The 14,730-nt window shown below is 39.3% G+C and overlaps 1 protein-coding gene across 5 annotated transcripts in view; it reads right to left on the minus strand.

Moving 5' to 3' along the window:
* Positions 1–13,071, minus strand: part of LOC122064463 (L10-interacting MYB domain-containing protein-like) — a 34,051-nt gene extending 20,980 nt beyond the window's left edge. For all 5 annotated transcript variants that reach the window (XM_042628168.1, XM_042628171.1, XM_042628170.1 and 2 more), the window contains exon 1: positions 12,814–13,071. The gene's annotated coding sequence lies outside the window, so the exon portion shown is untranslated. The remainder of the gene's footprint in view (positions 1–12,813) is intronic.
* Positions 13,072–14,730: the final 1,659 nt, after the last annotated feature.

A 14,730-nucleotide genomic window follows, 5' to 3' on the forward strand; every position in this document is an offset into this window, starting at 1 on the left:
TTTTTGGGAGGGGGGGTGGCGGGGGTGGATGGTGTTGAATAAAAAATTCGTTACCAAGAAGAAAACAACAAATACAGCCCCAAAAGGGAAGAAACAAGAAAGAACAAGACCATCCTAAGAGGACGGGGCCCTAATCAGAGAGGGGGGAAGATCCCAAGAGACATCGATTAGTCTTCATTATTTGGCATTAGAACAATAGATTCTATTGAAGTGTTGCAAGCTTCCTTCAGCCAACTTATTAAGATAGTTTAAAAAATGTTTCGAAAAATTGATATCATCAAGCAACACCAAAGTGCCACTGCTACTGCTCCTTAGAGACAAAATTCCTGAAGAACCGAGAAAGGAAGAGAGTCAACAACCAGAAAATTCTATATTATGTGGTTGTTGATCCAACAAAGGAAGAAGTGGTGTTTAGAGCAGATGAGCTGTTGAAGGTTCTAAATTTTGAATTCCAGTTGACCCCCAGCAATACAAAACGGTCGAAATCCCACCAAAATTTGGTCAATTTCGGTGGAAATTTTGAAATGGTCAATTCAGTGGCCAAAACCAAGAATTCTGCCCTGAAACTTTAGGGATTGCCTATTTAACTCATGTTTACAATGTTCGATTCATTATATTGGCGGGAAAAACACCCAAAGTGGCAGCTGGCTTCGGACCCTATGACATATTATGGCCATGTCATCCTCCACCTGAAAGATCCCTTAAAGTCCATCACAGCAGCCCTAGGTGGGAAACTTGAAATTTGGGGAAATTTGGCCAAATGATGCTTCAAATCCACCCAAATGCTAACGTGGATGCCCCACAATTGACCAAGCATTGATTCAACAGAAAAATGGAGGACTTTGCCAAAAATAAATTGAAGTTTTATAGCAGTTTTAGAGCTCTCAGGTAAATGGGGCGATGCATCGAAATTTTTTTGAACCTTGCTTTTATTGTAAGCCCATGTTCAAAAATGAGTTGAAATTTTGCCCAAATCTGGACTTCCCTATGGTTTCATATAGTATTTCATTTCAAGATGTCAAAACTGAATTATTTAGCCAAAATTTCGAACCATGGTTGTTCCATTACACAAATGAAGAGGTCATGGTTAAGAAAAAATAAAATATGAATCAACTGGAAGCGATGAAAGTTCAAGATATTGCTTCCACCACTTAAGATCTTATTAAATTTGTGATACACCATCACTTCTTAGACAAGAAGGTCCCACGAGCCGTTGATTCTATTGTTTGAGAGAAGCCAGAACTTTATTTCAGAATTCAGAGCAGAGTGAAGTTTGCTCCTGTCCTGCTGATTCTATATCAGTTCAAAACTCGAGGAAGAGTCTTTTTCAACAAGGGGGAACTGATGCAGATAAATCACAGAAGTGGACTTATTTAAGCATTAGTAAGCCTTGGGTTGGGTTACATATGTGCTAGGTCTTTAGTCTAAGAGTTTTTTGTGTAATAGACCACTTTTATGGGACCATAATATACGTAGAAGGTAAGAAGACGAAATTTATTAGTTAGTTAAGTTGGATCTTGTTGGAGATGGTAATGACTTATGTCTCATATGACACTAGCCCTCTTTATTTATAACAATGGAGAGAAGGTTCTAGAGAATTAAAAAGAACATTAAACCACTTAGGGTCTGTTTGGTAACTGATACTTTCCCAAAAACCCATTATTACAACACTCCCCCTCAAGTTGATGCATAGATATCACATATGCACAACTTGCAAATAATACGATGAAACATCTTACTACTAAGACTTTTAGTAAATACATTAGCCAGTTGTTCACTACTGAAAACAAAAGGCACAGTGATAAAGCTCAAATCCACCTTCTCTTTGATGAAATATCGATCGATCTCCGCATGCTTGGTTCAATCATGCTGGATAGGGTTGTGAGCAATGCCAATAACAGATTTGCTGTCACAAAAGAGCTTCATAGGAAGGGTAGCAGGAACAGCCAAATCAGTGAGAAGACCATGAAGCCATAAGAGCTCACAAATGCCATGTGCCATAGCACGGCTCTCTGCTTCGGCACTTGAATGGGCAACCACGGCTTGCTTCTTGCTTCACCATGTAACAAGGTTACCACCAACAAAAGTGCAATAACCAATAGTAGACATGCGGTCATCAAGGGAACCTATCAATCAGCATTTGTGAAGGCCTCCAATCTAAGGTGATCATGAGGAGAAAAAATGATGCCATGTCCTAGGGCAGATTTCAAGTACCGGAGAATACGCAGCACAGCTTCCATGTGAGTAGAGTAGGGATCATGCATGTGCTGACTAACCAGGCTAACGGCAAATGCCATGTCAGAGCGTGTGTGAGAGAGATAGATCAACCGCCCCACTAATCTCTGATATCTCTCCTTATCCACAGGATCACCTTCTTTGCTACTCAGGTGACCATTAGCTTCAATAGGAGTGTCTATCAGCTTACACCCCAACATGCTTGTCTCAGAGAGAAGATCAAGCACATACTTCTGCTGAAACAAGTAGATCCCACAAGAAGACCTGGCAACTTCAATGCTGAGGAAGTAACAAAGTTGTCCTACATCTTTGATCTCGAATTCCTCACTCAAGTATCTCTTGAGGTAGAGATTTCTGCCAAATCATCACCAGTAACAACAATATCATCTACATAGACTATTAGGATAGTAATCTTCCCGCTAGATCTCTTGATGAACAGAGTGTGGTCGACATTGCTTTGAGAGCAACCTGTAGCGACCATAGCCTTATGGAAACGTCCAAACCAAGCACGAGGGGATTGCTTCATCCCATACAGAGCACACTTTAGCTTGCATACCTTCCCTTAGGTTTTGGAGCAAGTGAGCCCAAAAAGAATGTCCACATACACTTCCTCCTCAAGTTTCACATCTATGATCTAACTGTTAGAGATCCCAACCTAAGTTGGTGGCATAAGCCAATAATACACGAATTGTGTTTATCTTAGCAACTAGAGCAAAAGTCTCCTGGTAGTTAATCCCATAAGTCTGTGTGAAGCCTTTGGCAACAAGTCTGGCCTTGTACCGATCCACTGTAGCATCAGCCTTCTGTCTTACTGTGAAGACCCATTTGCACGGTTACACCCAACTGTCTTCTTTTGTGAGGGAAGACACACCAGATCTCATGTGTCATTTTTTTCAGAACCTGCATCTCTTTAACCATAGCTACCTGCCATTGTGAGTCTACATTCGCTTCCTGTCACGTATAAGGACTAGACACAGAGGAAAGAGAAGACACAAAACTATAACGAGAAGGAGAAAGTGAGTCATAAGAAACAATTTTAGTAATAGGATGTAAAGTACAAGACCTAATGCCTTCACAAACAGCAATAGGCAACTCAAGAGACTGATCAACATAAGGAGAAGGAGAATTACTAGGGTCCAAGGGGACAAGATCAGGCTTGAGAGGAGACAACTGACATGGTAGGGTAGATGCTAGATGTGTAGTGGTCTGAGTATGCTCTCTGCAACTATACACATGTATCTCCAGCCGAGGTGAAGTAAGAGAAGTAGGAGTGTAGCTCTCCCCTTGAAACGGGATACTAGCAGGGATAGCAATTTAAAGAGATGGCGGCACATCTTCCACAATGGAAGGAGACTCCCCCTTAAAAGTCGTAGTGTAATATGACACAGATTCGTGAAAGACAACATCCATAGTCACAGATCAATGCCGAGGAGGACGAAAACACCAACAGACTTTCTAAGTAGAAGCATATCCCAGAAAAATGCATCGAAGTCCACGAAGATCAAACTTTTTATGAGGATGGTGATCACGAGCATAGTAAACACTACCGAATACCTTAGGAGGACCAAGAAAAGCAGCGGAACCTTGGAGAAGATCCAGAGGGGAGCAGAAGACATGGACCCGAGAAGGCATCCGGTTGATAAGAAAGGCAACAGTGAGAATTGCGTCGCTCCAGTACTGGGGAGGTACATGCATCTCAAACATAAGAGAGCATGCTACCTCACAAAGGTGGCGATCCTTCCGCTCAAAACCCTATTCTGAGCCAGATTATCCACACAACTAGTCTGATGAATCATCCCATGATCGGAAGGTAAGCTTAAAAGGACCTTTCAAAGTATTCACGACCATTGTCGCTTCGAAAATTCTTAATGGTAGCATCGAACTGAGTCTGAACCATGCGGTGAAACTGCTGAAAGCAACAGAAGGTCTCGCCCTTGGTTCACATCATATAAACCCAAGTAGTTCGAGAATGACAATCAATAAAAGAGACAAACCACCGATAACCATTAGCAGACACATAGCGGGATGGACCCCAAATATCAAATGTATTGATGAAAAAGGACCGGCACTTTCATTTTCAAAAACAGAATAAATGATTCGAGTTTGTTTGGCTAAAACACATGCCTCACAAAAAAACTGACTCGAATTAGAATTTTTAAAGGAAAAACTCTAGCTAAGGTTCCCAAAGGGGGATGTCCCAACAGATGATGGCACTGTAGTAACTCCGAGATGGGAGATGACGTAGAAGATGTCTAAAGAGCCTGACCAGAGTCCAATGCCGAGTCATCATTAAGTAGACACAGACACTAAGTACCCTACCAGAGCCAATTGTTGCCCCTGTCACCAGATCTTAAAACACAATGAGACAGGAAAAAGGTGACTTTGCAATTAAAACTGAAAGTAAAACTACTAATGGACAAAAAGTTAGTGAGAAAAGAAGGAACACGCAATACAGTAGAAAGGGATAATGAAAGGGTACAGCTAACAAAACCCTTTTCCAGAATAGTGGAATAAGTCCCATTAGCCAATTCCTTACCATTACCAGGACAAGTAATGCACTGTGAAAAAAGAAGGTCTGTCATATGATCAGAAGCCCTAGAGTCTATAATCCAAGGGGTAAAAGGGTCAGACATAGTATAGCCACAAAAGGAGATACCTGACCCAAAAGGGGTGGAATGAACAGAGTTCGCAGTGGTTGGTACAAAAGAGTCTAGTCGTGTCAAGAGGCGTCGGAGGGCAGTAAGCTCATCAGATGATAGCAAGGCTACTAAGGTGCTAAGATCAGAGTCAGAGACAGGGCTCTCAGTATGGTTGGCTTGCCCAGAAGTACCGGCACAACCCTTTCCTCGCCCTTTTTCAGATGTATCAGCAGGACGGCCATGAAGCTTCCAACAATGCTCCTTGGTGTGACGCTCCTGTCCATAATAATCGCACTTCACTGGAGTCTTGGTAGAGGAGCCACTAGACTGTGGGGCTGCACTAAGGGACTAAGTGCCAGAGATAAGTGCATATCTCTCAGTAAGGGTGGTGGCTTGCTATGGAAGCATAGTGTTACGTCGACTGTCCTCAAGTTGGATCACAGCATATGCCTGATCCAAGGTAGGAAAGGGGGTACGACTCAAAACCTGGGACTACAATTGATCAAGCTCCATATTTAGACCTGCCAGAAAGTCATAGACCCTGATCTTGTCCTCTCGCTTATAAAAACCGGTGACATCTTCAGGGGTGGAAGGAGTATACTCCTCATAGAAATCCAACTCAGTCTATAGTGTCCACAACTGATAGTAGTATTATGATAGAGTGAGCCCTCTCTGCCTCAGATCATGAACCTTCTGGCGAAGCTCAAAGACCTGAGCATCATTCCCTGCCTGGGAATAGATATCCTGGACAGACTTCTAGATCTTCGCAGTGGAGTTAAGGAGAAGATAGCCTCGCGAAAGCTGTGGCAATATGGAGTTGACAAGGAAGGCCATAACCAAAGAGTTGGCACTCTCCCACTTGTCAATCTCAAGACCAGTGGTCAGACGCCTCGTGGTTCCAGTGAGGTACCCGTAATAGCCACAAGGATTGATGGAGATGCAGATCGAGCATAACCACATAAGGTAGTTTGTGCCATCGAGCTTGATAGCACAAGGAGGAAAGGTAGGAAGAGTCGTGGTGTCTTCGACAGTAGAAGCAGATGACTGGTAGACATGGTCGCTACTCAATGGGTTATGCAAATAGAAGAGACACTAGTCGGAGATAGAGAAAGAACCAGAAAAAGCTAGATAACCCAAAAAATCGATAAAAGGGTAAAACGCTGAAAAAACGATTTTGATGATAGCTCTAGAACGGAGACCTCAAATGAAAAAGTAGTTGGTACATACCACTGCAAGGATAAGGGGAACCAATCGCAACAGACATCAAGACAATCGGAGCATTGAGAGGGGAAAAAGCATCATGGCAATGGAAAAAACGATTTCAGGGAGAAAACCTTGAAAAAATGATGAAAAAAAGGTTTTGGGTCTCTCAGATCATTGTAGAAGAGAGTCTGAGAGCCCAGGGGAAAGGATGGATGGACGCTAGAAACCCTCTTGGTGGTTTAAGAAGCTCCCACCACGAGAGAGAAGCAAATGAAGAGAGATGGAGGGAAGCGCTGGGGGAGAGAGAGAGAGAGAGAGAGAGAGAGAGAGAGAGAGAGAGAGGAAAAAAGATGGAGAAGAGGGAGTGACTTTAGGGTTTCAGATCCTATGGCTCTGATACCATGTTAGATGGGTAATGACTTATGTCTCATATGACACTAACCCTCTTTATTTCTAACAATGGAGAGAAGGTTCCAAATAATTAAAAATACCATTAAACCCCTTAGGGTCTGTTTGGTAACTGACACTTTCCATAAAACCCATTATTACAACAGATCTCGATGTCAGCTATTCTTTTAAATATTGTTACCATTTATTTATCATATCTTAGCTGGCTTAGCTGGTTAAGTGAGATGTCATCTCAATGTCCAATGCAACATTCTAGTAGATTAGGGGACTTGCTGAGGCTGGTCACCAATCCTACTGAACTGCTATTTTTTTTGTTACGTATTTTTGGATAAGCTTATCTGTAATCAGTTCTAATGCTATCCTACTTAGATTAACTATCATCATGAATAGAAGTAAAGGCCATCAGCCTCTCCATAAATTTGAGAAGTAATACAACTGAGTTTTTCTGAAATTTTTGTACTGTGGATTCAGTAGTGTGCTTGGTGTATTCCAAGTGAAGGCTAAGATGGATTCCTTAGTGGAAGAGTGGATTTTCTTCACGGGTTTGGTCATTTCCTGTCCTGTTCTACCAATTCTCCCACTCTCCCATTTCCTATTAGATCTAGTTTCATATTTTGTTCTGTTAATTCCATAAGCTATATTCTCTGTTCTGCAATCCTGTTAAGAACAAGTCACTTGCTATATTTTCAGGTTCAGGATCAGTATCCAATAGAGAAATAGATAAATTACTCTGGAACTCAACATTAAGGCTGCGTATGGTAACGTCATTGTTTCGTGTCAAAACCAGAATTTTCCGTGTTAAAAAAACAGCTTTTTGTCTAGAAATGGTGTTTGGTAAGCCTGTTTCAGAAACAGGCAATAAGACTAAATGCAGCTGTGAATTGCACTGTGCCAATGATCTCAATGACTTCACATCCACCCCATACGACAGTGGCTATTCAGCTGCGACCACCTTCAGAATTTCAATTGCTTCGTTCTCAGAAATATTCAAGTCTGAGAAAATGAGAGGTGTGATAAATACATTTTCTCGAAAGGCATGTAAAAATGATGAATCATTTTTTCAAGGTTATATTGTTTCAAAGTATAAGTTATAACCACTTTACTTTGAACACCTTCCCCCACCCCCCCAAAAAAAAAGTGGAACGTTTCTCAGATAACAAAACATGTTAACCATGTTCCATTTTTATTTTTTTTTTTTGTCCGATTAGTTTCATTAAAAATAAATAAATAAATAATAAAAAACCTAGATTCCGTTTTTGTATTCCCGTAAAACGAAAAAGCACCATAAACATTCTAATAGATGACTACCAAACGCAGCCTTTCAGTCCTACAAGTCTATAGCCCTCTCTGGTTCTTCCATGACAAGCATGAGATAGCTTATGATATAAGGTGTATGCTTTCAACTGAGACCTTCTTAGATTGAAAAAAGAGACTTGAGTATAGTTGATCTCCAACATTGTCACTTCATTTTATCTTTTGATACTAATGAATATCTTAAATCACCCTAAGATCTCAACTAGAACAATTTGAGTACACTAATGGTGCTATAAAATTTATCTAATTCAATGGATAAGCATTGGATTCAACAGAAAGCACAAAATGGACGAAGGAACCTCAACCTTGGGTTCCAAAACCCTACCTCCTCTGGGTCACCATTCGTAATTTTCCTTTGGATAAATCAAACAAATTCTGGGACTAATTTGTAAATAAATTTGGGAGACGCTTTTCTGAAATTTAGAATAGAAAGGGGAAAAGAACAAACTTAAGGAAGAAAGGGCTTTTAGGCCCGTTTGTTTGACACATAAAAAGGGGTAGGAAACTTATGAGGGTGGGTCCCACATGTGGTGAGTTGGCTTGGCAAGGAAAGGGAAGCAAATAATAGAATATGTAATTTTTAGTGGGGCAGAATTTGGTGGGAGAGAGGAAATGGAGATCAGGTGAGATTCTATAGGAAAGAGAGGAAATAGAAGAAGAGGGATAGACACAAAATCAACTTTTTCATGAATAGTGCCAAAGTCCTACCAATTTGGTAGAACTATGGAAGTGAGTTGGGAGGGGAAAAATTGAGTGCTACATCAGCAAACAGTAATAATTGCATGTAATGAACTTGCCTTGTAAATTCCCCACCCCGCTTTCCAAACACTCATATTTGTAGGAGTTTGTGGAAAACAAGTACAAGTTTCTCACCCCTTTTCACCCATTTCACTTTTCTTCATTAAACAAACAGGGCTTAGGAGTTACAATGAAATCAGTCCTTAGTCGTAAATAGAGATAAAAAAAAAAGTTGTCTTCAAACTCATGATAAAGACAAACCAGCTGTAACCTCTATCGGTTTTAGTTGTTGCACTCAAAGTTCAAATTTTAGGGTTTAATTCCACACCCCCTAAACCTTTGTCATGCAAGTGTTTGGCACCTGATTTTACAGGTGGGGTCGCCCCTAGGATAGATACCAACGCACCATGGGAGATCGATCAAATCTCTCTCACCCTAATTAGTTTAGATAATAGCAGGAAAAGAAATAAGAAAACTGGATAACAATGAGGAAAGAGAGGAAGAAGTTAGGATTGTACATGAGATGCAAGGAAGATGGAAGGAAGAAGAGAATAGTTGACCAACCTGATCACAAGCAGCTCCACAGCATGCGCAAACTCGACTCAATTTTCATTTAACTCTAAATCTCGATGGATTAAATCTCATATATAAAAGGAATAAAGCTAAAGACTCCTACCGTAACTTGGGACCAACTTAGACTCTATCTCTATCCCCTACTAATCGAATGCTAACAGAATTGCAAATATATCCCAAATGAAATAAATTCCCTGCCAACCCTTATTGGACCAAAATCCTCCTAGTTTGGATTTGGATCATCTTGGTTTTGGGTTTCCAAATTGGGACATGCCGGCCCAGCCACAAAATTCTACTTCATCAACCTCTTTCATGGCAACTTCCTTCCCACCAGCAAGAAATGGATGCGCTAGCGCGACGGTGCTCTACTATCACCTTACTTGAGTAGGGGCTCATGGAGTTCATTCTGTGCTCGGCTGCAACAAAGGTCAAGGTATTAGCCAACTGGCTTACCAATGAATGGGAGCTCCACTAGGTTTTTATTTCAAGTGGATCACCCAAGGGTTTGAAGACCCAGATCAAAGTGTATTGAGTAACAGATTCCAAAGAACAAGCTTAGGATGGCTGCCAGCCCCTTGTCAGAAGTGAGGAGTTATTGGTTAACAAATTCTTCCTCATGTTTTGTCAACACAAAGGAGTGTTAGGAGAACAAACAATTCACACAACTCTTCTACACTCCATCAATATCCTACTCATCATCCTAACATAATTTCCCCACTGTTTTGATTAACATTCATCGATTACCATCATTTCATCCATCTCCTCTTTCCATTATTGCATCTAAAACTTAACCCACAATTTTGATCTTCATTTTACTCATGACTATAACCCCCACCTGCAAAAAAAAAAAAAGGCCTTCTTTCTAGTGGCAACTCCATGAGTGCCTCACGAGCCCTGGAGTTTTCTTTGTTTGTGTAAGGCCTGCTTTCTCCTTATTAGTAAATGGTGCTTGAGCGCTGATACGGCTTTTTGGTCATATCTTTCTGCTGATTGTAGAAAACCTCTATTAGAGTAAACGCACAATGATAAATGCTTTACCGTTAAAGTAAAGAATTTTATGCTGAAATGTCTTAAGGGAGGAAAAGATTCACACTATGGAACAAAGAATATCTCGACGAATGGTTACCATCAGAATACAGCAGAAAGTTACTTTTGAGTACCATTTGATTAAAAACACAACATTGCTACAAAATGATATAATGAATTAACCTTCTTAGTTCTAACTGTGTCAAAGTTTCAATTCTCCTAGAAAGGGTGTTTTCAACCCTTGGTGAAAGGGAAATACTTCCTTGAAATCAAGGGAAATCTAGTAAAAATCTAGAAGCCGACAGAATAGATACTGTTGAGGTCAGGGCATCTGGTAAAAATCACAGAAGTGAGGAAAATGGAGAAATGTATAGATGGTGTTCTTATTTCAGAAAAAAAAAATACACTTATATGAGTAATTAGATACACAATAAAACCATCCAAGATGAATTTAATATATTGAAACCGAAGTGCAAAGTTTTCCGTTTATGTTCTGACCAATATGGTATATTCTACATAAGTGCATATACCACAACATGAAAATAAAACAATAACCATATACAAATCATGGCATTCAAACAAATGATTTATTCTTGTTGATTTAATCATAAATATTAAATTAAATTTCAAAAGTATAAGAAAAAAATTTACGAATAAAAACAGAATAGTAATATCTATACAATATGCTGTATTTATCATAGACATAATGACTCATTATTATCTGTTTCTCTTGATTAAAAGAGAAAAATATTGTTATTGAACCACCCGTCCAAAAAAAAAAAAAAGCAAAAGCATACAGTATCCAATTAAGATGATATTGCATATTTTTCATTCTAAATTTCAGTCCTTACCTTTACCAATCAACAAAGCCCCAACCCTCTTTAAGAAATCTCTGGTTCAAATCTAATTCTTAATGTTGTGAAAATCTTCTTCTTTCTTTTCTTTTCTTTTTTTTTTTTTTTTTTTTGGGTTGTGGGGGAATTTGGGCTGAAAAGCGTGTAGGATCCAATCTCCCTGAATTCAACCTATTTCAAGCCATTTTACACCAAATAGGTGGAAATTGGCAATTGTATTCAAGAAATGTATCATTTTGGAATTTTGAGCAACATTTTGATTATTCAATAGAAATATTGCACAACTTCAATAGGATATTATATTATTCCCTCCACTCGGTTTAAAGTATCTCCAATACCAATACGATACCCTCCGATACGTATCTTAAATTTAGCCAACCGATACGATGACTGATACCGATACTTTAATCCTTGATCTTTAGCATATCTTAGTGTATCTCCGATACGATACAATACCCTCCGATACGTATCTTAAATTTAGCCCACCGATACGACGACCAATACTGATACTTTAATCTGGCTCCACTCCCTTAATTTCGATTCTGGTGTTTAGGCTCCATTTGTTTCAGTTGAAAATAATTTCCATGAATTGTTAAAAGCCAATTCAAAATTGCATAAGAATTGGAAAATATTTTACAAAATGAAATACTGAAAGTTGGAAAGCAACTTCCAATTTAAATCCTAGGATGTCAGTTTCCCAAAAAGGTGGAGATATCCTGATAACTGATACACTTACCACCCATGGTGGACTCCAACCCAATCATATGCTAGATTCTTTCCAATCAATCAACGATGCCTAAACATAGCTCCTTGTCATGCCCAACAAAAAAAAATGACAAATGGAAGAAAAATATAATGTACAATATAAATAATAATAATTTTTCAGGAAATTTTTCAAAGCAAGACAAACAGAGCCCAATTGGCAAAAGATAAATATTTCAGAAAATTTCTCCAAATCCAACGGAAATTTAAAACATTGACTGTAATGCAATTCAGGAATAGAAGCTGATAACCCAAGACAGTTTTCTACATTTTCAACATTTTGGACTACCAACAGAAGGAATGTATTTCTAATCTAGTGTAGATCTCCTTCTTAAAGTTGTAGAAGTCTCAAATCTTCAGAAAATCCTTTTCTTTCTCTGAAAAGGGAGTACAGTGCAATTTCCCTCAATTCAACCTATTTCGAGCTACTCTGCACCAAATAGGTGGAAATTTGGCAATTATACTACACAAATGTGTCCTTTTTGACATTTCAAGCAAAAGTTTGGTGTTTCAACAAAAAAACAATTTCCCAAATTTGATGGAACATTGTATCATTCCCATCCCCCTCCCCAAAATTCATTGTCAATCTTTAGGGAAAGAGATATTCAGCAAATTTCCCTAATTCCAATGGAATTTAGAACCTTGACTGTAATGCAATTCAGGAACAGGTGTCGATAATCCCAGACAATTCTCTCCATCTTCAACATTACGGGCAAGCTTGTTTATAAGGGCCTAGGATGAAATGCTCATCTAAATTCTTTGCGGTTGCAAACTTCACTGGGTCAGAAAGAGATAACACACCCCACCCAAAGTAAAAGAGGTAAATACCTAGTTGAGTTCTAGTGTAAGTAAAACAAATAACAACAGAAGAACGGAAACCAATCCCCTGTCATTTCCAACACTATTTACTTACTAGTTAACAAAGGAAAAGAAAAATATACTCCAATCAACCATTAATGAAACAAAGACAGTATAAACCCTAGAGTTATTGGAAAGAGAAGTTCATAGCAAAGAATTCAAAGTGTAGAGAGCAAGAACAAGAGAGAGAAAGAGGAACGTACTCTAAGCTGTTTGACAAAAACAGTAACGAGAGCAAGACATGGTTCGTCGCCCGAATAATCCCGTCTGGCTCTTTCGACGGAAATCAAAACAAAAAGTCTTCGGCCTCAGTGGTTCTTGTATGTGAGCTGAAAACACAAACTGTGTTTGAACTTAGAAGAAATGGTGAAATTGGGATGAAATCTGCACTCTGGGGGCCTTTGTTACTTTGTTTCGACGAAAATGGGGATGTCCAGGTAAAGTCAGAACATTCCTTAATGTGTCCGTTCTGCGGGAGATCAATTTCCCTGGTTGGGACCGAAAAGTTTTTAAACCCGGAATCGGGTCCATAATCGGTCCTTCGAATCCGATTCAAATCAATTGGAATCGGCTGATTCAACCATCCGACCAGTAAATCAATCAAAAAATGGAAAAAAAATCATTTAAAATGCTCAAAAAATATATTAAAAAAATAAAATTACTTGGACACCCCCTTCTACTATGGCCGGATTGCTTGACACCCCTAAAGTTGAACTATTACTTAAAGCCCCATGAAACTTGAAGGAGTTGGTTTGTTGTTAGTGATTTATAAATATATTATTTTAGCCTTGGCCTCCGTTTGTTTCAATGTAAAATTATGCCAAGATTCTTTGGTTTGTCAATATGAAAATTTTATATGTAAACTTTTTCCGTGTTTGTTTCTAGTAGGGTATTTTGTCTCCCATCAACTTCTTGTAAGTTCTTCTGTCAATAAGCCCTCTCCTGCCCCTAGGCTTGATGAGCTGAGTAAGGTCCACTTTGAGTGTTCCTCCTCTAAAGCATTCACATAGCTTGTGTAAGGGCCTCTGAAGTTGTATTTAGCCTAGTGCGTGAAGTGTGTGTCGGCAAAATGTATATACAATGCCCTTTGAAAGAATTACACTCAGTTTTGTAGGCTCTTCATAGAAGGCAATTGATGTGTCCCAATATCTCTTGAGGAAGGTCAGATCTCTAAAGAAGCAATACTTTCTCTCCCCGTTCATCCTTCTTGTTGGTTTGGAACCTCCTTATGTGCCTAATGAGACTAGTTGGGTCAAAATCACAAGAACTTTCAACTATCACATTAATTGTTCTGTGATTTGGAAGAGGGTTGGTAGTGACATTGGGTTGTTGTTTAACCTTTACTTCAATTGTTTCATTATCCACCAGGTCTTGAATCGCATGGTGTAGATTGAATTGTCGATCGGTGAATGTCCTTTATGATTATGATGAGAGCTAAACTCATACTCCTTGTACCAACTTGGTGGGATTGTTGGCTGCTCTAGGGGGAATCGTTCCCTAGGAGTCCTTCTTTCTTCAATTTCTCGTACACAGCAGACAATGATATTCCAAGATCAGTGAATTTTCTTCTAGGACATAGAGCCCTTTGGATGGGAGGATTCAATGGTATCACAAATAGCTAGGAACAAGAGGTCGATGATTGTGCTATTGGTTGCTGAATTGCATTCACTATGTTTGCTTCTAAGCCTTTGCCTTGGCCTGATCTTGGGTTCTTTCCCAAATCATGGGAAACCCCTTGGTATTATGCATATTTTAACAACTTATTCTCGACACGAGTGCCTATGGCTATCAAGGCATCAAATGTTTGCAAGTGCTGATAATAAAGGACATCATAGTATGGCTTAAAGAGATTTTCAATCAATATCTCCACTTGTTTTGCCTCTGATGTGTAATCCACCATCTTTGCTGCTTTGTTGTGAAATCTCATAAAAAATTCTATGAACCTTCCTTTGACGATTGCCTTAAGGTTTCTAACTCTTACCACACCAACTTCTGTATTATAGGAGTATTGTTTAGTGAAGGCCCCCTAACCGGCACCCAATTCCGAGTTTTTCAGGTTCCAATCTTGTCAGCCATTTCAAAGTTGGTTCGGATAAGGTTAACATGAAAGCTTAGTCCAT

The sequence above is a fragment of the Macadamia integrifolia genome, unplaced genomic scaffold (assembly GCF_013358625.1).
Source record: "Macadamia integrifolia cultivar HAES 741 unplaced genomic scaffold, SCU_Mint_v3 scaffold1661, whole genome shotgun sequence".
Classification (NCBI taxonomy): domain Eukaryota; kingdom Viridiplantae; phylum Streptophyta; class Magnoliopsida; order Proteales; family Proteaceae; genus Macadamia; species Macadamia integrifolia.